Source organism: Macaca fascicularis, chromosome X, assembly GCF_037993035.2.
Source record: "Macaca fascicularis isolate 582-1 chromosome X, T2T-MFA8v1.1".
Taxonomy (NCBI): Eukaryota; Metazoa; Chordata; class Mammalia; order Primates; family Cercopithecidae; genus Macaca; species Macaca fascicularis.
Window position 1 is genome coordinate 114,041,998 of NC_088395.1, and position 26,605 is coordinate 114,068,602.

Sequence of the window (26,605 nt, forward strand, 5' to 3'; positions counted from 1 at the left end):
CCTTCCTTCCTTTCTTCCCTCCCTCCTTTCCTCCCTCCCTCCCTCCCTCCCTCCCTGCCTGCCTGCCTGCCTTCCTTCCTTCCTTCCTTCCTTCCTTCCTTCCTTCCTTCTTTCTTTCTTCTAAAAATAAAAAAACGAGATACATGTACAGAACGTGCAGGTTTGTTACATAGGTATAGGTGTGTCATGGTGGTTTGCTGCACCTATTGACCTGTCCTCTAAGTTCCCACCCCCCACCCCCCAACAGGCCCTGATGTGTGTTGTTCCCCTCTCTGTGTCCATGTGTTCTTAATGTTCAACTCCCACTTATGAGTAAGAACATGCGGTGTTTGGTTTTCTGTTCCTGTGTTAGTTTGCTGAGAATGATGGCTTCTAGCTTCATCCATGTCCCTGCAAAGGACATGAACTCACCCTTTTTATGGCTGCATAGTATTCCGTGGTGTATATGTGCCACATTTTCTTTATCTGGTCTATCAGTGATGGGCATTTGGGTTGGTTCCATGTCTTTGCTATTGTAAATAGTGCTGCAATAAACATATGTGTGCATGTGTCTTTATAGTAGAATGATTTATATTCCTTTAGGTGTATACCCAGTAATGGGATTGCTGAGTCAAATGATATTTCTGTTTCTAGATCCTTGAAGAATCGCCATACTGTCTTCCACAATGGTTGAACTAATTTACACTCCCACCGACAGTGTAAAAGCGTTCCTATTTCTCCACAGCCTCACCAGCATCTATTGTTTCCTGACTTTTTAATAATCGCCATTCTGACTGGTGTGAGATGGTGTCTCATTGTGGTTTTGATTTGCAGTTTTCTGATGATCAGTGATGTTGAGCTTTTTTTCATGTTTGTTGGCCATGTAAATGTCTTCCTTTGAAAAGTGTCTGTTCATATCCTTTGCCCACTTTTTGATGGGGTTGATTTTTTCTTATAAATACGTTTAAATTCCTTGTAAATTCTGAATATTAGACCTCTGTCAGATGGGTAGATTCCAAAAATTTTCTCCCATTCTGTGGGCTGCCTGTTCACTCTGATGAGCGTTTCTTTGGCTGTGCAAAAGCTGTTTAGTTTAATTAGATCCCATTTGTCAATTCTGGCTTTTGTTGCAATTGCTTTTGGTGTTTTAGTCATGAAGTGTTTGCCCATGCCTATGTCCTGAATGGTATTGCCTAGGTTTTCTTCTAGGGTTTTTATGGTTTAGGGTTTTACATTTAAGTCTTTAATCCATCTTGAGTTAATTTTTGTATAAGGGCCAAGGTGGCCAACTAGAAGCAGCGGCATTTGGAGGCTCCCATAAAAAAAGAAAACCATAATAAGCGAGTGAATCCTTCACCAGCAACCAAGGTATCCAGGTTCTGTCTTACAAGCTGCTTTTTACAGGAGGGTAAGCTTGGCTAACAGTAATGAAAGGTGCATGGACTCCCTTGGACCTGTTGAGTCTGAGGCACTGGGTAGAGGGGCCCAGCCAGCCCCAGGCAAAACAGTGCACTAGGCCAGCAACTGCCTGCTGACATCTCCTTTTTCTCTTTATCACTTCTGTGTTCCCATCTCGGATCTACCACTTGCTGATTTTGTGACTTAGGGAAAGTCACTTTATTTCTCAGCACCTCCATTTCTTCCTCTGCAAAATGTAGATAAATAGTCTCTAGCTTACAGAAGCGGTGTGAAGAATCAGTGAGCTCATGTAGGTAAAACACCAATAAATGGTAGCTGCTGTTACTTAATTTACCCAGCCCTGACTCAGACCACCCAGCCCAAAAGGGGCAGGTCTCTCCTGGAACAGAACCCCTTACCCAAGCCAATCAAAAACCCTCTCTGAGTGTAAGTGCCTTCTTTTGCGGAGAACTTTACATGAGTAAGGCACTCTAATGATCTCCAGTTTATGTAAAAAGACACCGGCTCAGAGAGATGTAGTGACTTGCTCAGGGACACACAGCTAGTAAGTGGCAGAGTTGGGACCGTAACTCAAATCTGTTGTGGTCCCAAATCTGACCTTTCTCTCTTTTTTTACGGAAAGTATTTGATTGACACCTCTATGTGAGAGATATGAGCTCCTGCAGAGTTGAGAAAAAGTTACAGTGGATTCCAGGCCCTGGAACCAGAGAGGTTGGAAACCTTTCAGTTGGCGGCCATAATGTCCTGGATGCACTTGTAGTTGCAGACTTTTGTGTAGATGCCAGGTTTGCCTTTGCGGGCACGGAATCTGTCCTTTTTCTCTCCCACCCCACAGTTGTTTGGCCCTGAACATGATTTCAGGATGTGATAGGGGTAGATACCTGTGCCAGAGTTTGGCTACAAAGGTAGAAAGCTTTAGGTCCAGATCATATGACCTTTTGGAGCCCCACAAACTTGACTTTGCAGAGAAATGTCTACTACACTTCCACATGGCAGAGCCAGGAGTAGAGGTTCTAATTAGTGTAATATGACACTCTTTTACCCTCACCCCCAACATACACACACTTTTCTCCCAAATGGCCAATTTCCTTTTGAACTCATTTCTGAGTCCAAGAAACAGGGATGCAGGTGTGAGTGTGTGTATCTGAGGGCCTGTTTAAAATGTGTGGTGGCTCACACCTGTAATCCCAACACCTTGGGATGCCGAGGTGGGTGGATCACCTGAGGTCAGGAGTTCGAGACTAGCCTGGCCAACATGGCGAAACCCCATCTCTACTAAAAATACAAAGAATTAGCTGGGCGTGGTGATGGGCACCTGTAATCCCAGCTACTCGGGAGGCTGAGGCAGGAAAATTGCTTGAACCCGGGAGGCGGAGGTTACAGTGAGCTGAGATCACGCCATTGCACTCCAGCCTGGGCTACAGAGTAAGACTCTTTCTCAAAACAAAACAAAACCAAAATGCTAAGCTCCAAGTACACAGTCTTCCTCCCAGAGATGTAGGTATCCTTTCCCTGTTACCACGGGAACCTCAGTCCCTGCAGCAAGAGGAGGCCATCTGGGCTGGCCACAACTTGCCCTGGACTGCAGCTTAGGGCAGTTTCTCCTTTATTTACAATAGCTGCAGAGAAGGAAGAGCTTGAAACCCTTGCAGCTTGAGGTAAGGAATTCGGAATAGAGAAGATTCCAGAATTGAGGCTTGGTCTAGAGAGAGGGAGGCTAGGTGAAGAATATGCATGCCTGAGAGGTGGAAAGAGAATAAAGAAGAAAAAGCACAAGGATCAAGAGATAGGAAAAGAGGAAATCAAGGAAGAGAGGAGTTTGAGAGATATGAAGGAATGGGTAAAAGATAAAGAGGGCAACTCAAAGAGCAAAATGTAGAGAAATACTAGGTGGCTTTCAGAATTGTCATATAGGAATAATTTGGGGGCAAAAATCTCATTGGTAGGGGGTTTAGGAGGCTTCTCTGAAAACTCCCTTTGCCACATGGTTTTTACATAGGTTGCATATTCATTGGAAATAGCTTGTGGGGGTGAATGGCAGATGATGCGAAGGATTAATGGGGGAAGGCTGATTCCTCTGCAAGCCACCCCTTGCCACTACTGCCACTAATGAATAACATTTGTAAAGTGCCTACTCTGTGCTGGAAAATATGAGTTTGAAGTAAATGAAACAGCAGAAAGTACATGGGGGGAAAAATGGAAAAGGCTCAAAGGCTGCAACAGATTAGATTTTCCTGGCAGGGCTGGTAATGGGGATTTTGTGGTCTGCAGCCCAAGGAGGACAAACGGACTAAATGAAGGTTCAGTATGGGAGATTACAAGAAGAGAACAGGTGTATATTTCAGAATCTTATTTTAGAGTACTACCAGGCCCACCTCCAACAGGGGGACTAGCTCTGAATTTAGAGTAGAGAACACCAAATGTGTCTGAATACGTGTATGTGTGTGTGTATGCTCATAGGGAGAAAAATTTCCTCTCCTGGAACACAGATGCATTCCACACCTATGGATAACACATATGAGTATGTGAGTATGTGTGTATGAGAGAGATTATACTCTCTTTCTCTTGTCCGGGTGTCAGTGGGTCTTCATTTGGCCGGTGAAAGCCACCTTAATCCCAGCTCTCCTCCCGCTTTGAGCTACTTTCAAGTGTCTGCTCTGCTCTGTGGAAGAGGGGCCCTGACTGGGGATGTGTTTTTGTTTTCTGTGGTTCCTTTTTCCTCTGCCCCAACCTTAGCCTGAGCTGCTATTTCCTCAACAACATCCAAAGGGGGAAGCAATCATTGGTTTGAGAAGAATCTCTGAGCCAATGAAATGTCAGCTCAGCTATTATTTCCAGGTGCCTAAAGGAGAATTATCCATAGATGGTGCAAAACCTCTATTGACCAGAATACTTGAGAATGGGCAGATAATTACACAGCTTTCTGGTGAATCAGGGTTATAATTTTGATTCATTGTTGAAGTTCTCTCTAAAGTATGAAACCTCTTTCTTGCCTTAGAATGTAAGGCCCAGTGAAATGCATTCTGTGTTTGATGACTAAGGACCTTGCTTTCTAAATATCAGCCATAATATTTAGTCTCATAGAAAGGTTGTATGGTGTAGCAGTTAGAACACTGAATTGTAGGAGTCAGAGGATGTGGGTTCAACTTTGAGTGCAGCTGCATATTAACAGGTGACTTTGGGCAGTGGTTTATCATTTCTGAGCCTCAATTTCCTCACCTGTAAAATTGTGGTTTATTTTATTTTGTTTTATTTTTGAGGTGGAGCCTTGCTTTGTCGTCAGGCTGGAGTGCAGTGGCACAATCTCGGCTCACTGCAAACTCCACCTCCTGCGTTCAAGTGATTCTCCTGCCTCAGCCTCCCGAGTAGCTGGGATTACAGGTGCCTCCCACCATTCCTAGCTAATTTTTTGTATTTTTAGTAGAGACGGCTTTTCACCATGTTGGCCAGGATGGTCTCAATCTCTTGACCTCAGGTGATCTGCCCACCTCGGCCTCCCAAAGTGCTGGGATTACAGGCATGAGTCACCATGCCCGGCCTGAGGTGGTGTTATTTTTATAAGATGGAGAAAGTATAGGTAAAAATGTGGACTGAACTCAGACCATCTCTTGGAAATTACTTACTTGAATTATCTCCTCATGCAGGCTTACTTCATTATTCTTTGCCTCTTTCTCCAAACAGCTGAGTGAAGGAAAAAAGGTATATGATCAATCAATAGATCGAATAGATTGGATTTTGTTGGCTGAATTTTTATAATTTATCCCGTTTCCTCACTAGAATCTTAAGCACCGAGGACATACTGTATCTGTTCAAATCATTCAGAGCCCTTAGCTCCCAGTTGCAAACATGTCACCAATGCTTAGTCATATTTAGTAATGGTGCCAGTGCTGATGCCTTTGTCACCCTACCACTGGGCCAGGCTGTAGGCTCAGACAGGATCCTCACATTGGTATCTCTGGACTAGCACAGTGCCTGGCATTCAGTGAGTGCTTAGTAAATGGTAGCTGCTATTTCTGGTATCATTATTCTTTGGGTCTACCCAGAAACTGAGGAAGAGAGTGGAAATGAATGCACAGTTTCCAATTCTTTTGCAATTGCCGGAGTTATATGCAGAATCATGGTGGGGGGAATGTACAGCTGGACAGTCCTAACTCAGGCCATATGCAAGAGGCAAGTATAACCACGCTCTCTTCAGAAAGGAAAAAGCTGAAGAAGTTTGCAGTTTCAGCTCAGTCCCTTCCCCCGTCTCTTTCCCATCTGCCCATTGGCTGGAATTACTTCACCTGGTTAGGCTGAGGGTTTGGGATAAAGGAAGGACTGGCCTCCAGCGTAGGATTCCAAGCCTAGGCGACTTGAGAGAACCTGGGGCCTTAATAAAGGAAAGCAGGAATGAATGGGGAAGCCAAGCTAAAAGGACAGCCAGAGGGCATCTAGCTAGGGACTGGGGCAAGGGGGGTGATAGTGGTAGCATATATATCTCTTCTTAAAGATATCCAACCTACTCCCCAGTTTTGCCTAAGGATACTGGAGTTGTAGTGTGCTGGCCTTGCCCCAGGGAATCCCTTCGGTGCCCCAGGACACAGGAAGAGCCAGCTGGGTGCCCTAGGGCTGCTGGCATCCTGGCTCAGTGATTCTGCAGGCAGAGCTGAGCTGGTGGAGGTGAGAGATGGGGGCTGGGGGGTGGGGAGCACCTACTGCAGAGAGAACTGTCGGGGGAGAGGCCAGGCAACTGGCTCACCCAGGATGGGACTGTCATATAGAAATATTCCCATCTGGATAGTTCTAGAGAGGCAAGTCTGGGTAATGATAAACTATGAATTTTATGCATGAGCTGAACATTGAAAAACTTCAGCCCCAAGCTCCCGGCTAGCATCTGAGCCAAATTCCACTCGCACAGCATTTAATCAGCTTCCTGACAGATCCCAGTAAAAGGGAGATGAATTTACGAGATTGATTAGCTAATACCCAAGTGTTATGCTTACTCTGTGATCCAAGAGCACCAGGCTGGGCCTCTAGACTTTCTGCTGCTCAGATTCTGCAGCTGCTGCGATGGTAGGTGGGCCTGGGGGTTGCCCTCTGGAGAGGGGGACTGAGTGAAGCTGTTCCAGCTCTCAGACTCCACAGCCCAGGAAACCCTCCAATCTAGTATCTGGGCCTTGGGAAAGAGTTATTCTCATCTTTGCCCTCTACCCCCTATTATGGCCTCAGCCAGTTTTATTATTCATCTCCATCTTATGCCAGAGATGCCCTCTCCTTGTCTCTACCAATCCAAAGCATGCCAGCCCTTCTAGACCCACCTAGAGCCTCATCTCCTCTAGGAAGCCTTCCCTGGCTATCAAAATCCTCGGTAAGCTTTCCCTTCTCCCAACTCAGAAGGCTCTGTGTCATCTGAACCACAGATAATCACAGACTATGGTTAGAGCTAAATGAGAATTTAGCTAGTTTCATTCATTCTCATTTGTAAATGCTACATGTATTTAACCACAAAAGTAATATATGCTTATTATAACAAGTCAAAAAAATAGAGGGTTAGAGAAGTAATCTCCCTCTCAAGGCTCTCAAATCCCATCCTCTCAAAAAACCAGTATTACAAGTCTCTGTGCTCTGTCTCTATGATCATATAGACATTTATATACAGCCCCTTTGTTTTACATACAAGGAAACTGAGGCCCAGAGAGGTAAGGTGACTTTTCAAAGATAACACAGCTGACAAGTGGCTGAGATGGAAGTAGGACCTAGATGTCAGACTCCCAGTTCCCAGGTCAGTGCAGTTGTGGTTTAGTTGTTTCCTCAGAGAGCTTTGTCTCCCGAAGTGAATTGTAAACTCAACTGAGGGTTAAAAAAAAAGAAAAAGAAAAAGAAAAAGAAAAGAAAACCATGTGTTCTCTCTTGCATTTTCCACAACACCTAGCACAGTTTCAAGCATCTGGTCCAGGGTGTTTACTAAATGTTTGTCTCCTCATTTTAAATCCCTTCCGAAACAAGTCACAATATAAATAAAGAAAAAAAATGTTTGACTCCGTGCCTGGTTTTGCTAGACTGTAAAGCCGAGCCATGCAATCATACAGAAATTGATTGTTAAGATGGCTGGGTAAAAAGCAGCCGAAAACTCAAGTGATTGGTGACCGTGTGCAGATATCTAGAGGCAGAGACAAATACAGAGACTAAGCAGCTCAAATGTGCGAGGGGCTTGTGTTCTGTGCTAAGCTAACAAAGCTGAGAATCTGGTTTGGGGTGGGGTGGGGGTAGTGCTAGAGGTGGGAAATGAGGCTGCTCGGCACCCCACTAGGTTCTTTGCTACCTGTCTCTCCACCTCACCCCCAAACCAATGACCAAGTTGGCTGCTGCAGTCCTCCATGTGCTGCTGAAGCCCCCCACTTGGCTGTGGCCAAGGACTTAAGGCTCCTCCATGCTTGAGTCTGGAGAACCTGTTTCATGGCCTTTACACTTTTCTGTGGCATCACAGTGCTGGGACTTTTATGGATTTATTTGATGTATTTGTTCATTGCTAATCACTTGTAAGGACATAGGAGGCTGGGCTGGAATTAAGGGAGGTCATTGCTTCCACCTGTAGGGATTGTCTCCCCACCTTAGGGAGCTGGGAAGGGGTTAGGAGTGGCTCCTGGCCACATCCACTGCTCTGGAGGGGGAACCCTTTGGAAAATCATAAACATTAATTGTATTTTGAGCTGAAAAAAAAACTTTCAAGATCATCTAATAAGATTATTAATGCCTGACGTTTATATAGCGCTTCATAGTATATGAAGCAACTAAATGTGACTCACTGCCTTCATTCTAAGTGTAGAAACTTTTGTTTATTTAGGAAGATCCTGACAACTGGACAGTAGATTGCTGTGAATTTCTTAGGTGTGAGAATAGTATTGTGGTTATGTATGAATGTTCTAATTTTTAGGAGATGACTGATGAAATATTTAGGGGGTGAATTATGATGTTTGAAACTTTAAAATGGTACAGCATTTAGATATAAATAGGGGCTGGGGGTGGGGAGCTATTGTTTAATGGATACAGAGCTCCTGTTTGGGGTGACGACAAAGCTCTTGAGATGGATGGTGGTGATGGTTTCACAACACTGTGAAGGGACCTAATTCCACTGAATCGTACACTTAACAATGGTTAGAGTGGTAAATTTTGTGTTATGTGTATTTTACCACAGTTACACACACACACACACACACACAGAGTGCAAAACTGGCCAAAATTTTAATAAATGTTGAATTAAAAAGGTGATTACAAGACTGGGTGTGGTGGCTTATGCCTGTAATCCTAGCACTTTGGGAGGCGGATGCAGGAGGATTGCTTGAGGCCAAGAGTTCAAGACCAAAATCTTGTCTCATTAAAAAAAAAAAAAAAAAAAAGATGATTATTGTATTGGTCTTAAGGATACTTTAGCTGCTCTGCATATTTGAACATATTCATAATAAAATGTAGGGAATAAAAGAAATTCTTAATGTGAGCAGACTTCTGGAGAAATAGACACCAGGCTATCCGTAGCAGCCAAAGATTGTACCAAAGATGAGTCGCAGGCCCTAAGAGCACGTGGAAGATTGGAGTGTGGTGATGGAGAGGAGGCAGTAGATGGGTCCCTGTGCAGTCTTGAGCATTGTTGATCCATTGATAGGTAAAATGGCAAAGCTGAGCCAGTTGTCAACTCTGACTGATACTTGAGGTGAGTGAAAGTTGTTACATGGAGGGTACTTAGGTCACAGCATAACGTAGCTCACAGTTAGGTGTTTCTCAAGGGCTCTGAGTTACTCAGAGGCTGACTGTGCAGTTTCTTCCTCATACCTCCTGTGGGCCATGGTGGTGATTGTAGTTTCTATGTGCGAATGAAGCAGAGAGACAGTTGTTGCTGGTCGGGTGCGGTGGCTCACTCCTATAATCCTAGAACTTTGGGAGGCCGAGGTGAGTGGATCACCTGAGGTCAGGAGTTCGAGACCAGCTTGGTCAACATGGCGAAACCTGTCTCTACCGAAAATACAAAAATTAGCCGGACGTGGTGGTGGGTGCGTATAATCCCAGCTGCTTAGGAGGCTGAGACAGGAGAAATGCTTGAACCCCGGGGGCGGAGGTTGCAGTGAGCCAAGATTGCACCACTAAACTCCAGCCTAGGTGAAAGTGAAACTCTGTCAAAAAAAAAAAAAAAGAGGAAAGAAAGAAATAGACGTTGCTGAAACTATCATCAGTTTGTTTAGATTAGCTTTGTGCCACCCAGCTTTACTCTCGAAATCTCATCAAACTACACATCCTCTAGGTGGGGGGTCAGAAGGGCTCTCTGAAAGGTGACCCAGAATGGCTTGATAGCCCAAGCTTGGGTGAGAGGAGATGTCAAAAGGAAGAACCTGTGACTCAATCACCCGGACCTCCCTATGTGTGATCTGTTGGCCATTTGAGGCTTTGCTGATGAGGGAGAAGGGGAAGATCTTCTCCAGCACTAGGGCCCTCCAGATGTTCTTGCCTGGAGTATAAAGGTGGCATCCATCTCAGTGCTGGCAGGGCCTGAGGGTGAGTTCAGCACCAACAAACAGAGTCATTAGGTTGGGGTCCAGCTTCCTAACCACATGATGAACTGTAATTTATGGGGATCCCTTTGTCCCCAATGTTGCTTTGCTAGACCTGCCCAGCTTCAGCCCCACCAAAGACTCATCCTTCCTCAGCAGACAGGCTTTTGACCCTCCTAGTGCACAAGGAAAAGGGACAGGGACTTAATTTGCATTTTCCCTTGGCCAGCATTTGCCTGGTGTCTACATTAATCACCATAAAGGATAAATGCCACAAAGAAAATGAAGAGAGAGAGAGAGAGAGAGAGAGCAAGAGAGAGGGAGAGCTAGCGCTTGGGCAAGCAGTGGGGCCTAATGGAAGGAAAGAAGCTGGTCTGGAGACGAGCTGGTCAGAATGAATCCTTGGTGAGCCCTTACCTCAACTCCTGAATCTGTAGGACTTCACCCTTCTTGAAAATTAGATCTCTTTCTAAGTCATGTTTGAGAACCATGTTCCAAAATAATTGAGGCTAGGTCTAAAAGAAATCAGGCTGTAAGCAAGGGTTAATGCAATGTAGTTATAACACATGAATGCAGGTGGGAGATTGGATAGACTAGGATAGACTAGAATGTTAGAGATTATTTACTAGTTCAGTTTTCTTCCTAATTTTGCACATAAGTAAACTGAGACTCAGTGAGGGGAAGGGACTTATCCAAGGCTTCCCAGCTAATTAGTCCAGGTAGAGCCCCCAAGTCCTAATCCAGTCCTTTTTTATAAATCATGACACATTGTGATGGCAGGAAAAACCCCCGTGAGCTGAGAGTTTTTTTATTTTTATTTTTCTCTCAAACATCTTTGCAAGGCAGCACTGACCGAAATCCAGTCTTGGAAAAGGCTTTCCCCTCCTCCCTCCTGGTCTTCCCACAGCAAGGTGGCCATGCTCTGGAGTCAGGCCAAGCTCCAGTAGGTCCTCACTCTGTCTCCTGCCTGCTCCCCCTCCTTCTCCTTTGTCAGCAGAGGCTTACTGGAAAGGCCATTCTGAAATGTAGATAATGTCAGTGAAGTGCTTGCTAGTAGGTAGCTGCTGGCTGAATAAAGGCTTGACCATTTCCCTTGGTCTCAGTCTGAGGCTCCTGATCTCAGTCTGTTACACCTGGCCCAACTCTTCTTACTTTTGACTTGGAGCCCAAGGGTCACTAGATTCTGCCTTGGGGCCCATATTTTTCTTCACCCCAGCCTCCAGGGCCACATGATCCTCTGTTGGGTTGCTGGAAGGGAGGACTAAGGAGCAAACCCTGGGGCAGGAGGAATAGAGGCTTTTCAGAGTCACAAGACCCCAGAACAGGAAGGACCTTACTCCATCTCCAATGTATATATAGGGAAATGGAGGAACACCATCACAATAATGTAGCTTAATTTTCATTTTAGAGCAGACCATGAGAGAGCAGAGTCACCAAAGAGTTTGCTTGAGTAGGAGTATCAACACTATTGAGCAGGGCAGTTAAGTGGCAGCTCTTGAAGAGGTAAGTGCAAGAGAGAGGTTGAAGGATGCAAAAGACATGCATGATTTTCACAATAGAATAAAGCACAGTAAAACCAGAAAGTTGCAAAGTTGTTGACGGGCAGAAGGAACAGAGCAGTTCTCGAAAAAAACTCCCTCCAAAAGAAAAAGGCGTGACTACCTCAACCCACTGGTCTGATGTCCCAGTCAGGTTCACCATCTCCATCTACAAACCCAGCTGTTTCCACGCTTTGGAACGAATGAGTATGGGATGCGAGCAAGGCGTTGGCAGCTCAGTCTCTCTCAGCCTCAATATGGAATAGGAGGGGAGTTATTTGCTGCAGATAGGGCTACCATATATAGTTGTGCAGGCTGTGAACTGCATAAAGGTACTCGGCCAAGAGGGTAAGTAGGAATGGAAATCCAGCCCATGTTCTGCTCCCCAAACCATGTTCCCTGGTGCAAGGCTAAGTGGGCCTGGATGAAGGGGTACATCCATGTTCCCTGGTGCAAGGCTAAGTGGACCTGGATGAAGGGGTACATTTTTCATCCGATAAAGCTATAGTGTTTGTGGGGCTGCATTCACCCAGAAGGAGTAACTTTTTCTGAGCTTTTTACACAAAGGCACTGAGTAGACTACTGCCATTAGCCAGTGCCCTATGGCAACCCATCCCTAGGCTCCTAACTTCCCCCACTGAGGCTCTTCCAGTGTACCCCTGGACCCAGGCTGAGACCTTTCGTTCTTGGCGGCCACCCTCTGAGCACAAGAGCAGAAAATCCATTGAGGCAGGTCTCTTGGGGTCTGGGGCTCACCCTCATGATGGCTCCCAGAATTCTGAGCTTTCTCAGTCCTGGATTTTCTGCCCTTGTGCTCTACCCACCTGTTTGGCTCAGCCACCACATCTTGGATGCTCGTTTCCTTCCTAGCAGAATGGTGCCAACTGTTTGTCTGCATCGTGACTTTGACTGCTGTGTCCCCTGTTTTCTGTGCTCTGCCCTCCCAGCTGCCCCTCTGTAATCAGCTGTCACAGCCAGAACACATCCTGGGTCTGTAGGGCCTAACGCGGGGGTGGGGTAGGGGTGGGGCTCGCTGAGCTCCCTCTCTTGCTCTCTGCCTGCCTATCTGGATGGAGGCCTCCTGTTGGTGCTTTTCACTGCAAAAGAACATATACACTGGGTGTGCAAGGGGGGTGACAGTGGCCAGGGGCTCTCAGCTGAAGAGCTTTGTTATGTCCACATAGTGCCCTATCAAGACCCCACCAGACACTCACCCACCCTCCCCGGGCTGCAGGGGAGGGGCTGTGGCAGGGCCAGGAACTGGCTGTAGAAACCCCCATGGGGTGGTGGGGGTGGGGAGTCAGGTGGGTCCTTGAGATCAGAGTAGCTCCTTCTGGCTATACTCGAAGCCCACCGCCCCCACTTTCCTACAGCACAGGCCCAAAGCTTCCAAATGAGCTCACTGGGCCCTCCCAGGGGCTTGTGGGTTACGGTGCCAGATGGGCCCAATGCAAACTGTCCAACCCAGTGTTGCTAGGGAAGAAAGGGGCCTCCGGTCAGAACCAGCACTGGGCCAGGCAGCAGGGAGGTAACAGGGAGGGAGCTGGAGTCCCTAAACCCCTCCTCTCCTTTCTAAGATGGAGCTCAGCTGAGGACTAGCAAAAGCCCTTGAATTAAGAAGAATGTGAATGGAACAGCTAAGCATTCTCCCTCTCTGCCTCCTCCCTCCTCCCCAAATCCCAGAGAGAGAGAGAGAGCCAGACAGTAGAAGAAGGGGCGGGGAAAGAAAGCAGAGGGCTTGCCATCAATCTCCTGCCCTGACAAGCTGCGTCATCACTGGCTCCAGCTGGCTCCCCTGGGGCTAGGGGGAGGGAAGCTTGGTGTGGGTCATAACCAGGAGGAGCAGGGGAAAAGAGAGATGAGAAGTAGTCCAGGCACTGCGTCTTAGAGCCAGGGCAGAAGGCTGAAGTGCTCTTCCATGGATGGCCAAAAATAGAAAAGTCCAGTAACCTGGGGTCCTTTAGGGAGGGTACAGACCAGGGCAGGTCCAACTCGGAATAGATACTGGTCAGGCAGCCAAGCTTTGTAGAGTCCAGCAATAGTCTCCGCTGCCTCTGAAGAGTAGAAGCTGCTCGTTTTCCCCGTGCCTGCTTCACCATCACCCTTCACCTCCAGGACTACTGACAGTTCAGTCAACCTCCCAGAGGTGGGTGTCAATCCCAAAGAATATGATTGACTAATTGGGAAAGCCAAAGATCTGGTCGTGGCAAGATGCGAGGTTTATAAAGGGGAGAGAACCCCAGATTCTGTTTGTTCTGTATCAGAAATGCCTGTTTCCTGGTTCTTCTGAACTCTCTTGGAAAGAACTGCATACCCTGAAAGAATGTTCCAATTTAGTCACGCCAGTGGGCTAGGCCAACCAAGTAACTTGGTAAGGGGGAAGGAAAGGGGAAGGCACACTGGAATGAAGTGAGCTTCTTGTGCATGGAGCTTGGGTTCCTCTGCTGGTGAGACAGTTCCTCAGGAAACTGATTTAGGAGTGGGTGAGTCTTTGCAGGGACTGCAAAGACTGCAGGACTGTGCCTGTCAGGATTTTCTTTTCGGGAGAAGGGGTTAATGGGGGAAAGACTGAGGCCAAGGAAAGAGTTCCCAAACTAGCATGTCCCAGCTACTGAGAAGGATCCTGGACCAAATTAGGTTCTAGTTCTATTCAGATGTAGCAACAGTTTCAATTTTGTTCAACCATGTTAGAAAATATGCAGGTTTCTTCCTGGGTTTAATTGGCTTCCTAGGTTTTAAAAAGCACCTCAGTGCTGTGTTCAATAAGAAAGGTATCTGTGAAGTTCTAAGACGTGTAACAAATTAACAGCTTTCATTCTGACTTAGAGCTTCATCTGATCAATTTTAGCTCCTGCCCCTGAGCAAATTATCCTAAGAAATGGGAGCTGTGACCACCTGGTCCCTGCCAGTAGCCTCTGAGGCCTCATTTTATCTCATCGCCTTAAGCCAGGCCATTACCCCAGTGCTAAGGGCAGGAGTGGAAGGAAGCAGGGATATAAGGGAAAGAGAACTGGTCCTTTGTGCTTGGTCCCATCCCACTTAATAGCTTCCCCACTGAGGAGCATTCATTTGTCACCTTTAGTTCCAGGGGGTAAGGCAGGATGATCCATCCCTCAGGCCCGAGCCTATAAAAACCAGGGAATTGGCACCTGCAATCGGCCATTCTCTGCCTTTGTCTTCTCTGGCTGCGACTAAACTGCTGCTAAAATGCTGACTCCTGCCTTGTCCATGATGGAGTGAGCTTTTAACTGGTAGCTTGGCCTATGAAGCTTACTTGATTCAGAGCTGCATAAAATCCTGGAAGAGTAAAGAGCTAGGAGGGACTGTGGAGGAGTGGGGAGGAAGACATAGTTGGGTGTGAAAAGAGCCCCAGAGACCTGGGACACCCTGACCCTTTCCTGGGTGCCATCTCCAGTGATCCTGGAAGAATGGGCTCAACAGTTTCAGATATTTCTCAGACTTACATCTTTAGTAATCAGCTTCATGGTTATCTACCCACATGGTGTGCTTTGAGGATCTCCACAGGTCCCTTCTGACCATAAAATATTTTCTCCATGCTTTGCCAAGATCCCTGAAAATTATTGCGTTGGGTCAAGGCATTGTCCTCCAAAGAAAATGTACATTTTTTATTTACATCCATATTTTTTCTAAAGGTTTTATAGTTTTATAGTTTAGCTGTTATATTTAGGTCTTTGGTCCATTTTGGATAGAGTTTTGTATATGGGATAAAGGAAGGGTCCAACTTTTTCTTTGCACATGGATATCCAGTTGTCCCAGTACCATTTGTTGAAGAGATTGTTCTTTTGCCATTGAAAGGTCCTGCCACTCTTGTCAAAAATCGATTGACTGTAGATAAATGGGTTTATTTGTAGTTGCTCATTCTTACATATATCCCTTCTTATGCCTGTACCACAGTGTTTTTATTAGTGCAACTTTGTAGTAAGTTTTGAAATCTCTATCCCTTTAGAGCATGTGGTCATCTTGTGTTTTGACAGAGATTTCCTTGAATACCAAGAGCTCAAAAAAGAAAGGAAATAAGTAAAAACTCTCAGTCTTTGCAAAAAAAAAAAAAAAAAAAGTCCTTTTTTTTTTTTGCCTGAGGAAAGTTTTCATATAGCAGATTCACTGGATTTTACGTGTCAAAGAGCAGGCTCACAGAGAAATGGGATCCAGGGCTGGGCATTGTGGCTCACCCCTGTAATCCCAGTGCTTTGGGAGGCCGAGGTGGGCGGATCACCTGAGGTCAGGAGTTTGAGACCAGCCTAGCCAACATAGTGAAACCCCATCTCTACTAAAAATACAAAGAAAAAAAATAGCTGCGTGTGGTGGTGGGCGCCTGTAATCCCAGCTGCTTGGGAGGCTGAGGCAGGAGAATTGCTTGAACCCTGGAGGTGGAGGTTACAGTGAGCTGAGATCGCACTGCTGCACTCCAGCCTGGGCGACAGAGCAAGACTCCGTCTCAAAAAAATTAAAAAAAAAAATGAAAAAATAATTAACAAAAAGAAATGGGATCCAGGGAAAATAATGCTTGATAGGAATGAAAGATAAGAGACGTTTGCAGTGCAACACAGTGAGGAATAATGGGTTGTTGGAAGTCATAATCGCTTGGGTTGGGAGGCATTATGGACAGCCAAGAGGGAAGTCAGAGACGAATGGCATCAGTTATGCCTGTAGTCTGGATATTCTGGATATTCTGGTCTCCCCTGCCCTTCAGATCAAGATAAGTTTCCTTCAAAACCCATGCTCTCCTAGATCTCTGCATTCCCAGGGAGGGCTTCCATTCTCCTTACCCCCCACCCCACCACAGGCTCTTTTCTGGTTCTCTGAAAAGAAAGAGTTCCATGGAGACCAGAATTTCTAAACTTCCACTTGGGGAGCTTTTTGACTATTGATGCCAGGCCCCATCCCACACCAATTACACCAGAATCTCTGTGGGGACTCCCTGGGGGCATCCCCAGGTTTTAAATGCTTCCTGAGGTGATTCTAATGTGTAGCCAGAGTTAAGAAGTGCCGGTTGTCCATTTGCTTGTATCTTTTCATGTCACCCAAAATGTGGAGCTTCGCTCTTCTTCCTTAATCTCACCCGAATAACCATTCACCCAAGGAAATGTGTATAGAAGGCTTAGGAGTGACAAAAGGATTCTCCTTGTAGCAGCACAAACAACTGAACATTTAAAGTTAGCAATCCTGGGCTGAAGAAGTCCCTTGGTCATTTTCTCAGTCAGGCTCTAGGCTTACACCCAGTGCCTCATTTCCCTTTTCTCTTCCATCTCCTCCTCTCCTCTCTGCTCTCTCTGCAATCTCTAAGTCCTGTTTAATGTTACCACACAGCATTAAGCTCTTTCCTCCGTTGCCTTGGCTCCTGCCTACCCATGCTGTCAAGACAAGCAGCTTATCAAAACCCTTTCCTAAAGACAGTCCCAGTTCCCTCCCTAAGAAGGATTCTGGTGCCAGCTGGTGAGATGATTGAAATTTCACCCTAGATCCACATGGTTTTGACAAGGACCCTGAATGGCCTCATCATTATATCTCCACTGGCTCTGATAACCATCACAGCCGCATGCTCTGCTATTTCCGTCCAAAGAACCAGGGCCCAGATCTTGCAGGGGAGGCCCAAAGTTGGCAAAGCATTTGGAAAGTGACTGTCTGTGTATCCACTTGAGGGAGTCTTTGTGTACTTGTGGGTGTTTAGCCCTTATGGCTAATATTCAAATTTGGCCCGTTTGCAGACTGACAGGACTTTCCCAAGTGCAGAGAAAAACATCCCTGATTCATGGCCTAAAAAAATATAGAGACACCGTTACCACAAAAGTATTTTGAAGTGAAGATGTGACATTTTCTTCAGTGGATATTTACTGTGCATCATCATATGCCAGCCACTGGGCTAGGTGTTTTGGATTTGATGGCGACCCGGCACTTTCAGTCCAGTGGGTTTTATTACTGTCCTTTTTAAACTCCTCTTCTTGAACTAAAAAGCACTCTCTGACGGGGAAAAAAACACTTTAATAAGTCCTGAATCAAGAACTTCTGCACCCTGGAAATTCTCTTCTGCAAACAGGTGGGTTTCTTTATGTGGGCCTGAATACGTTATTTCCCTGTGTGTGTGAAATGGTAATGTGTGGAAAGGTATGTGGTATGTACATAAGCCTTTCATGGGCCTGTCCGTGATTTTCAAATTGGACTGTGAGGGCACTTTTACCCCTGAAACTTTCCTTCCTGGAGCTCTCTCAAGTTCTCAGATGCTGGATGACTAGCTAGCTGGTTGATAGCTTTTGGTTTTTACAGTGCACCAGGCACTGAGCTTTGCTACCTCACATGCATCATCTCATTTCATCCTCGCAGCGGTGAGGTAGATGGTGTTATCATCTGCATTTTACAACTGTGAAAACTGACCACCTACTATTGGTTAGTAGAGTCAGAATTGAAACCCATGACTATCTGACCCGAGCACCTTTCAAATTACATCATCTCCTGATGCCAACCTCCAAAGCAGAGCTGAGGGAAAGCAAGCTCCCTTATCATCAATAACAGCAACATCATCACTGTCATCGTGCTTGTTGTCATAATGTCATCATATCAGCTGTCATTTGAGAAGCACTTTGTGCTAAGCACTGTACTAAAATGCTTTTAATAATAATAAATAGCATTAATAGCCATTAGTAATTACTGAGTTCTCATTATGTGTCAGGTATGGTCCTAAACCTCTTCCAAGGATTACATTAATCATTCCTCACCATATTGCTATGAGATAGATACTATTCTTAGCCCTATTTTAGAGAAGAGAAAACTGAGGTTTAGAATGGCTAATTTACCCCATGACCTCACAGCTAGTGAGTAGTAGAGCTGGGATATGACCTCTGTCTGACACCAGAACCTTCTGTGTTATACTACGTCTTGTATTAGGGGCTCTGCCTACAAAGAGGTTTCTGTCTCTCCCTTTTTACACTTTTGGGAGCACTGTCTGCCACTGGCTTCTGATAATCGGAGAACTCTCTCAGACCCATCTGCTAACTGGGATAGGGGCTGGCGTGGCCAGCCACCATGGGCATGAGCAGATGCCCTCCTGATGAACTGACAACCCAGACCCTTTCCATCTGGCAGCCAATGCAATAAGAATAAGAAATATGCCCAGAGACGGCCTCCCGGCCAAGCAATCTGTATAGCAAAACAAATACAGTAGCTGAGACCTGTAAAGGTGGAGACCAGGTAAACAAGATGACTCTTCCCTTCATGTTTTTTTCCTCCTCATTTGATAAAGTAGGACTTTACAGAGTAATTATTCTCTCCTCATTACACCCCCGAGACACCCTGCCCACTGACATCCCTTGCTGATGCCTCCTTCTTTCTCCTCACCCCAGCTAACCTGACTCCCTTACCTCTTGTCTAATTTCAGTATCATTTGCTCATTGTCTTGTTTCATACCTCTTTCAAAAATGCCAGGCTCCTCTCTGCTCCAAATCTCTTCCTTTTTTTCCTGCTTTCATTTCAGTTCAAACCACATTAAGGTTGTAAAGCACTTTGGAAAGTTGTGAATGTTTTCAAGATAGTAAATAGAGTTTTATGATATTTTGCTGTCATTGAGCTTGGAGTCTTTGAAAACCAATGGCAATTCACAGCTCTGGCATACCTGTGTCTCTGCAGAGCTATTAACTAGCTGTAGATGAGGTCTGTGGCCATGACCCAAAATGTGCATTTCTCAGATGATACAAAGTCACTCCAGGTAGAGTAGTATTAGCTTGATTAGCATTTCCCAAATTGGCTTTCATGATACCCTGAGTGTGAGAGATTAATAGGTACCATGGGGGAAAAGAGGTTTCTGGGTACCAATGAGTTTGATGAATGCTGGGTTAGATAAGCTAAACTTTACTGCAGAGCCTTTAATATTATAATGGGGATCATGAATATCCAAGAGGACATTTCGAGCCTTGCCGAAGTGTGGTCTGAGGATGGCAACATAGGCATCACCTGGGAGCTTGCTAAAAATGCAGAATCTCAGGCCTCTACCTCAGAGGTTCCAAGTCAAAATTGGCATCGTAACAACATCCTTAGGTGATTTGTATACACATTAAATACTGAGAAGCACTGATTTAGAGTACATCACATTTCTCAAATGTTTTTGCCCATGGATCCCTCTTATGAAGCCTCCTATGGGACTAGTGTTCCCTGGAACATACTTTGGGGAAGTGCCACAGCTCGAAACCCTTTCACAGGAGTTTTCATTGTTTGGAGACTATAGAAAGACACTAGCAGCTGGGCATGATGGCTTACTCCTGTAATCCCAGCACTTTGGGAGACCAAGGCAGGAGGATGGCTTGAACCCAGGAGTTTGAGACCAGCCTGGGAAACATAATGAGACTCCCATCTCTACAACAATAACGAAAAATTAGCCTGGTGTAGTGGTGCATGCTTGTTTAGTCCCAGCTGCTGGAAAGGCTGAGGCAGGAGGATTGCTTGAGCCAGGAAGGTCAAGGCTACAGAGAGCCGTGATTGCATCAGTGCACTCCAGCCTGGGTGACAAAGCGAGACCCTGTCAAAAGAAAAAAGAAAAAAAAAAGACATTAGCTGAAGCAACATTTAGAAATTGGGGGACTGATTCATTATATGTTACCCAGAGACTCATTTTACAGAAGTTTCAAGTCTTCTGAATCTTGTATTACCAGAAAGTCTTCCCATACCCACTTGCTCCCAATTAACTCATTTCCTAGGGCATTTTAAAGCAGGATCACGTCTGTGCTTCTTGGTCTGTTCTCTGGTCTGGATTAACCTGTTTGTTTCTTAAACCCAGAAGCTTCTCCAGAGTGCTAAAGCTCAAGATTTGAGCAGCCAAAGAATATTGCATGATCTCCTGCTGTAGAACATTAGAAAGGCAGTTTTATAGAAACTGGGCAACTTTTCAGTCCGGTGTGTTCTGTTCAGTTAAGCTGCAATTGTTTTTCTTTTAGGCCTTTAAGCTATTATGCCAAACATCAAAATAACGTTAGCTATTTTGTATTCAGGTCTTGCGACTCATTTGGGGGCATTGTTAATATTTTATAAGAAAATTCTCATTTTTTCCATTCACATTTATGATTTTCAAGTGTATTGCTGCATTGAATTCATAAATATGATTTTTATTAAGTCTCAGGGCCCCATTTTTTTTTTTTTGCCCTCAGAGAAACACATCTCCAATTACATGTTAAAAGTTAAATGGAAAATAGGCTTTGATATGTGAAAATTTGATTTGCAAGAAACCTGTCGAGGATGCGTCCATTCTATACGGTAAGGTGCTCCTGTGACCAAGCTCTGCCATGCACAAGCTCAAGAAAGCTCTCAGCAAGGTTTCTTGGAGATTGTCACCACGCACCTTCTCAGTGGCCACTCTCTGTGGATGTCCAGGATCATCTGTTCAGAGTGCAGGCAGAAGAGAAAGATGAGCCAGCAGGAGGGTGCCTAGAGATATGTGAAAGTGAGAAAGACTACACCATTAGGCCCCTAGGGCTGGAAGGTCTACCAGTCCCAGAGGTTGCCTGCTATGCATTTATGCATTTGGAACAGTGATTCTTACCTCTCCTACATTCCCATCGGAGCAGAAGCAACAAAGTATAGGGAGAAGAGACTATGTAAATACTTTCCTCCAGCTGGATATGGTGAGCCAAGTCTTCACCTTAATTTCCTACCTGTTCAATGATGCTAGAAATGATACCATTCAGAGTCCCAATCAACTTGAAGCTAAATGCAAACCCGCCTAGAAGAGGCAACCGTTGATGCCATTGGTTTCTAACCTTTCTAAGTATCAAAACCCATTTGTAATGTTAAACATTTGGGATACTTCCCACAATAATGATTCTACTTGATTTTTTTCCTGTCTACTGACAGTCCACAATTGGTGTGTTCAAGAATTTTCCTTATACAAAATCCACAGGCTTTTCAGGGGACTGAAGGTGCACAGATTGTTGTCTATAATTCATGCTTGGGTGTAGATGAGTAATAGCTATAATTTCTTGAGCAGTTATTAAGTGCTGGGTACTGGGCTTAGCACTTTACATACATTATCTCAATCCTCACAATACTTTATTATTTCCATTTTACAGATAAGAAAATTGAGGCTCAGAAAAGTCGATGATGTGCCTACCCAAAGAAAGTCACAGAGCTAATAGGTAGTGGAAACTGGAAGCAAACCCAGATCTGTGGAACTCCCAATTGTACTCTTTATTCCTTAGGCTGGGGACTGGCTGTGATGGCAGAGAGCACTGCAGAGGCCCTGAATTCTGAGGGGGCAAATTGGCTCCTAGAGAGACAAAAAGGAAGGACTAGGGGGTTGAGGATCAAAAGGCGTGCACATTTGCCTCATAATTTCACCTAGGACTAGCCCAGCAAGCAAGTGTCGTTAAGGTGGGCCTCATAGCCCACTTGGAAATCTAATGACAGCCTACTGCTGAATCGCTACACGCACAACCATTTGCATACATTGTCACAGACCAACTCTTTCAGCAACACTGGCCTTCTTCACAGTCCTTGGTCTCCCCAGGCACATTCCACCTCTAGACCTTTGCACGTGCTACTCCTTGTGCCTGACAGGCTCTTGCCCCAGAGGTCAACATGGCTGGCTCCCTCTCTTCTTCAGCTCTTTGCTCAGTCATCACTTTTTCAATGGGGCCTTTCCTGACCAACTTTTTAAATATTGCAGCCAATTATCTCCAAACCTGTACCCTCTTTTCTTGGTGTATCTTTTCCAAAGCACTTATTCTCTGAACTGTCTCATAATTTTGCCCATTTATTTGTTTACTGTCTGTGTCTTCTCACTAGAATGCAAGCTCCATTAGAACGGGAATGTTTTTTAAAATCTATTTTGTTTACTGAGTATCCCTAGTGTATAGAACTGTTTGGCACATCATAGGATCCCGGTAAATATTTTCATGACAAGTGACTGAATATGCAGATAGCTGTAGATATAGCTTCCTACTCCTGCCATATCTATAGAGACACATGGAGCCTTTGAGATAACATAGAAGATGAGCAGATAAGAGGAATGTGTGACTTCATGGGTAGGAAGACATAAGGTGGGCTTACTGTATGCAACAAAATGTTCCTGGTTCTCAATCCAGCCAAAGCCACGGACCCATAATCTGGATTGCTCTTCACAGCAACTTTACTCTTAGTAAACACGTAATGACTACAAACTAATATGAATGCAGTAATATTTTAAAATAGAAATGCATTTTTTAAACATTATGACATCTGCCTAAAGTTTGATAAATAGTGATACATACATGTGTGAAATGTTTCAGGATAGCACTTAAATGCCCGTCTCTGGCATCTGTCAGCTAGGAGTTTGATTTCCAGTGTTGCCTCTTCCATGTGTGATCTTTAGCAAGTTTCTTAAACCTTTGCCTCAGTGTCCTTGTCTGCAAAAGGGGGCTAATGATAGTACCAAGCTGACAGAGTTGTTGTGAATATTCAGTGAGATACTTCATGCAGAGCTCATGTAAAGTGGCTGACCTGTAAATGCTCCCCAAATGGAAGCTGTTATCATCATCATCATCATTATTGTGGGTTATTATTTGAGACCACAGACAATGCTTCCAGGTGTATGGATTTGCATCCCTCTTGCAGTACTGTGTACTCTGCAAGAGTCCCTGGGGTCCTGTGCCTATACTTCTGGGAGCTGGTGCCACAGACATTAAGTGTTGCTGGGAGTCAAAGAAGATGGGTTGGAGCCTGGGTGAATAGGGGCCTGGGCATAGTGAGAATGGGAAGGTAGACAAGAGTTGAGAGTGGCCATAGGCAGCATCTTGGAATGATGTCTCCATGTACATATTCAGAGAGGAAGCCAGCAGCTGCATGGGAGGCCTTCTAACACTTTTGAAATCCCGATTTAGCTAAAGGTTAGTCAGGGAGACAGATAAAGATAGTTATTACCTAATGGCTTTAAAGTTTCAAGTGTTTTATCACCTCTGAGTGTTAGCTTTTTAAGCATGGTAAAGCCACTGTGATCACCACTGTGTCTGACCGTGCATTCCAGAAAGCGTTCTGAGTTCTAGGTGGTAACCTATTAGTGGGGGATTTGGGTCTGGGTGACTTGAACAGCTTCTCTGCAGTATTTCCATGCACAGAGAGCTCCGCAGCTCTCCCCTACCCTCAGTGAAGACTCAACAAAGCTGTTCTGTGGGGCTGCAGCTGAAAGAGCCACAGCCACCTGAGGTCCTGGGGAGAGCTGAGCTGGGCAGCAGCAGTGGGTCGCCAGTGGGCAAGAATGATCTCCTCTCTGGCACTTCATTGCTGTGCCCTGCAGGGCAGGAAACACAGGGTGGATTTACCAGGGAGTTCAGCGAGCCCTGGTGGTTTGAGAGATCAAACAAGAATGAGGTCAAGGATGGAGCTCAGTGTGGGAGTGGGAGGAGGAGTGGCCACCCCCTGAGGCTACACATTATTAGACAGGAACCAGTCCACCCGCAGAGAGAGCACACAAGCTGTGCCCATAGGCTGATTGATTTGATGAGGGAGTTGAGTACGTTCTGTGATTTTTGCTCAAAATGGGCAACAGAGCCAATTAAACTTCACCTTCCCAGGGAAGAAACTGGGAACCCCAGCTTTTGGTTTTATTTTAGGAAGCTGATCTTTCTGGAAAAATAAAAAATTCTAGTGGCACTTGGCAATACGCCACAAAGAGGCTGCTTCTTCCTGACCTTCAGGTGGAAAACCCAAATTCTTGTCCAAGTAAGGAGTTTTCATGCTCAAACCATGGACCTTAAAGAAATAGGTGTCAGACCTGTGCAAATTGGCTGGGGCCCCCTCCCCATTTCTCCTGGAAGACTTGACTCCATTCTCATTGCCCTGCAGCAGACCATTTGTAACTGTCCAGTACCTTTCCAGGCCTGATGGGGAGTTCTGCTCAGGGGCCTCATTTGTATAGACAAATGCAGACTGGCATCTGTCAGCTTAGCACCTCAAGCCAATGATCTGGAGTGGCGATGGGCAGCCTTCTGGGCAAATATCCTGGATATTGGATTCAAAAATGACAGTGTCAAATTGGGGCTAGTTTGCATAGGCTTATCAGGTTAATTACTACAATGTCTCCAAGAACTTAAAAATCCTTGAATTCTTCCACAACCAGAATGATCAGTCTGTTGCTATGAAACTTAGAGTGTAAATTACCATGAATACCAGTAATCTGTTCACTAGGAGGTTAATTTGCAATTTGTTGGCAAATCACATGTGGGTCTTGTAGCAAGAGTGTGGGTGGTGTTTTTGTGCTAACGTGTGGCCCTGCCTGTGTTTCTGGATGTGTGTGTGTGTGTGTGTGTGTGCATGCACGTGCATGTGGCATTGGGATTGGCACTCTATGGGAACTCATGTTCTGGGTTTTCTCACTGCTCCCTGATCTTACCTGGCTCCTCTGGCATACCCTGGGTCCTTGGTCGCATTCTCATACTTGGAGGCTGCTATCAGAACACTTCTCGGCTCAGTGCCAGCCAGTTTAAGAGACATTAGCTCTTTCTGAAATAAGACTGCAAACGTGTCCACTAATGCCTTAGAATCATCCGGCTTTTCAAAAAGATGCACTTTCCCGTTAATGGCTCTCAGGTTGTTTTTGCACGCAGGCAGACTGCTCCTGGCAAAGGAACTCAGATTGCCTAAAGGAAACATGACAGGGAAGGTGCCATGACATAGGAGATGGTGACCAGGACCACATTAGGTAGCAGTCGAAGGAGAAAGACTGCTAAGCAGGGCTGAGGGGCTTCCATGGCTACCTCTGTTGTTGTTAACAGAGGTGGCAGGATTGCTGATACAAATCTCACCCAGCTGTTTTAGCCTGGTCTTCCACACAAGAGTGGTACTTACAATGACTTGAAGAAAATCCTCTCCTAATTTATGGGGCAGACTGTGGGGTGTGACTGGAGGAGCACTGGAACCTCACTCACCTAGAAATAGCTCCCCAACTAGCATCCCAATGCTGGAAATCCCCTTCAGATAGGGGCATTGGAAATCCAGATATGTTGGGAAGGAAGATCTAGTGAGAGAGTAGGGCTCAAGGGAATGGGGACATAAAACATCATTTTGATGCTCAGGAGGATCCCCAGGAAATTCTCAATGCTTTGGGGACACCCTGCAAAGCCTGGGGAAGGAGGAGCACATGGATCCATCACAGTGAGAGGCTGTCCAAAGGAGAAGGGGCATGCTAAAGTGGGAAAAAGCTCTGCAAATGTTTTCACGTCCACCTATTCTACAGGAGAAATTTAGAATAGATGCAGGAGGAGTGCAGAGAATCTATGACATTAGTTTGAAGAACTTGGGGTGCCAGACAGAAGCAGAATTAGGAGGTTTGCTGGGAGCCAGAGAGCCCCCCACCAAAATGTGGCTGCTAGGGTGTCATCTTGAACCCTTTTCTTCCCCACACATCCCTCCCCCCAGTTCATTCAAAGAGCACTTACTGAGTACCTATTCCTGTGCCAGGGATACAGTGAACAAGAGATATGTCCCACAAAAAACAAAACAAAACAAAACAAAAAGCCATATGTCCCACCCTGCCCTCACATTCTAGTGGAAGGTAGCCTTTAAAATTAACTCTGCATAAGGAGGCAGATGAGGTTCAGAGAGAGTTTCCCAGATAAGGTGACTCTTGAGCTAAGTCCAGAGGGATAAGTAGGAGGTTGCCAGGTAAACAAGGTGGCAGAGGGCATTCTGGGTAAAGAAACAACAAGTGTGAAAGTATGGAAGTATGAAAGCCTGGTGTGGTCCCCATGAGAAAGGCAAGACTACCTTCTCTCTAGAGTAGGAAATGCCATCCTCCTAATAAAATGTCATCCAGAACCTCCATGATTGGCTCTAGAAGGAGTCTGTTTCAGTGGGAAAAAGCATCCATAATATTCCTGTTTACCCATAATAGTGACTCATCATGGGAGTCCATTAATAATCCACAGTATCATTTAGATCTGGCTGAAACTTGCAGACAAAACCATATGTTAGAGGCTAAGGGATCACAAAAGGGAAATCAACGTGGCATTTAATAATAATAAAAATAGCTAACATTTGTTAAGCACTTCCTCTGAGCAAGGCATGATTCTAAATATACATGTATCTGTATATATACTCATTTAACCCTCATAATAACCATAAAGTAGGCATAGTGCTGTTACTGTTACTATGCCTGTTTTACAGATGAGGACCAGG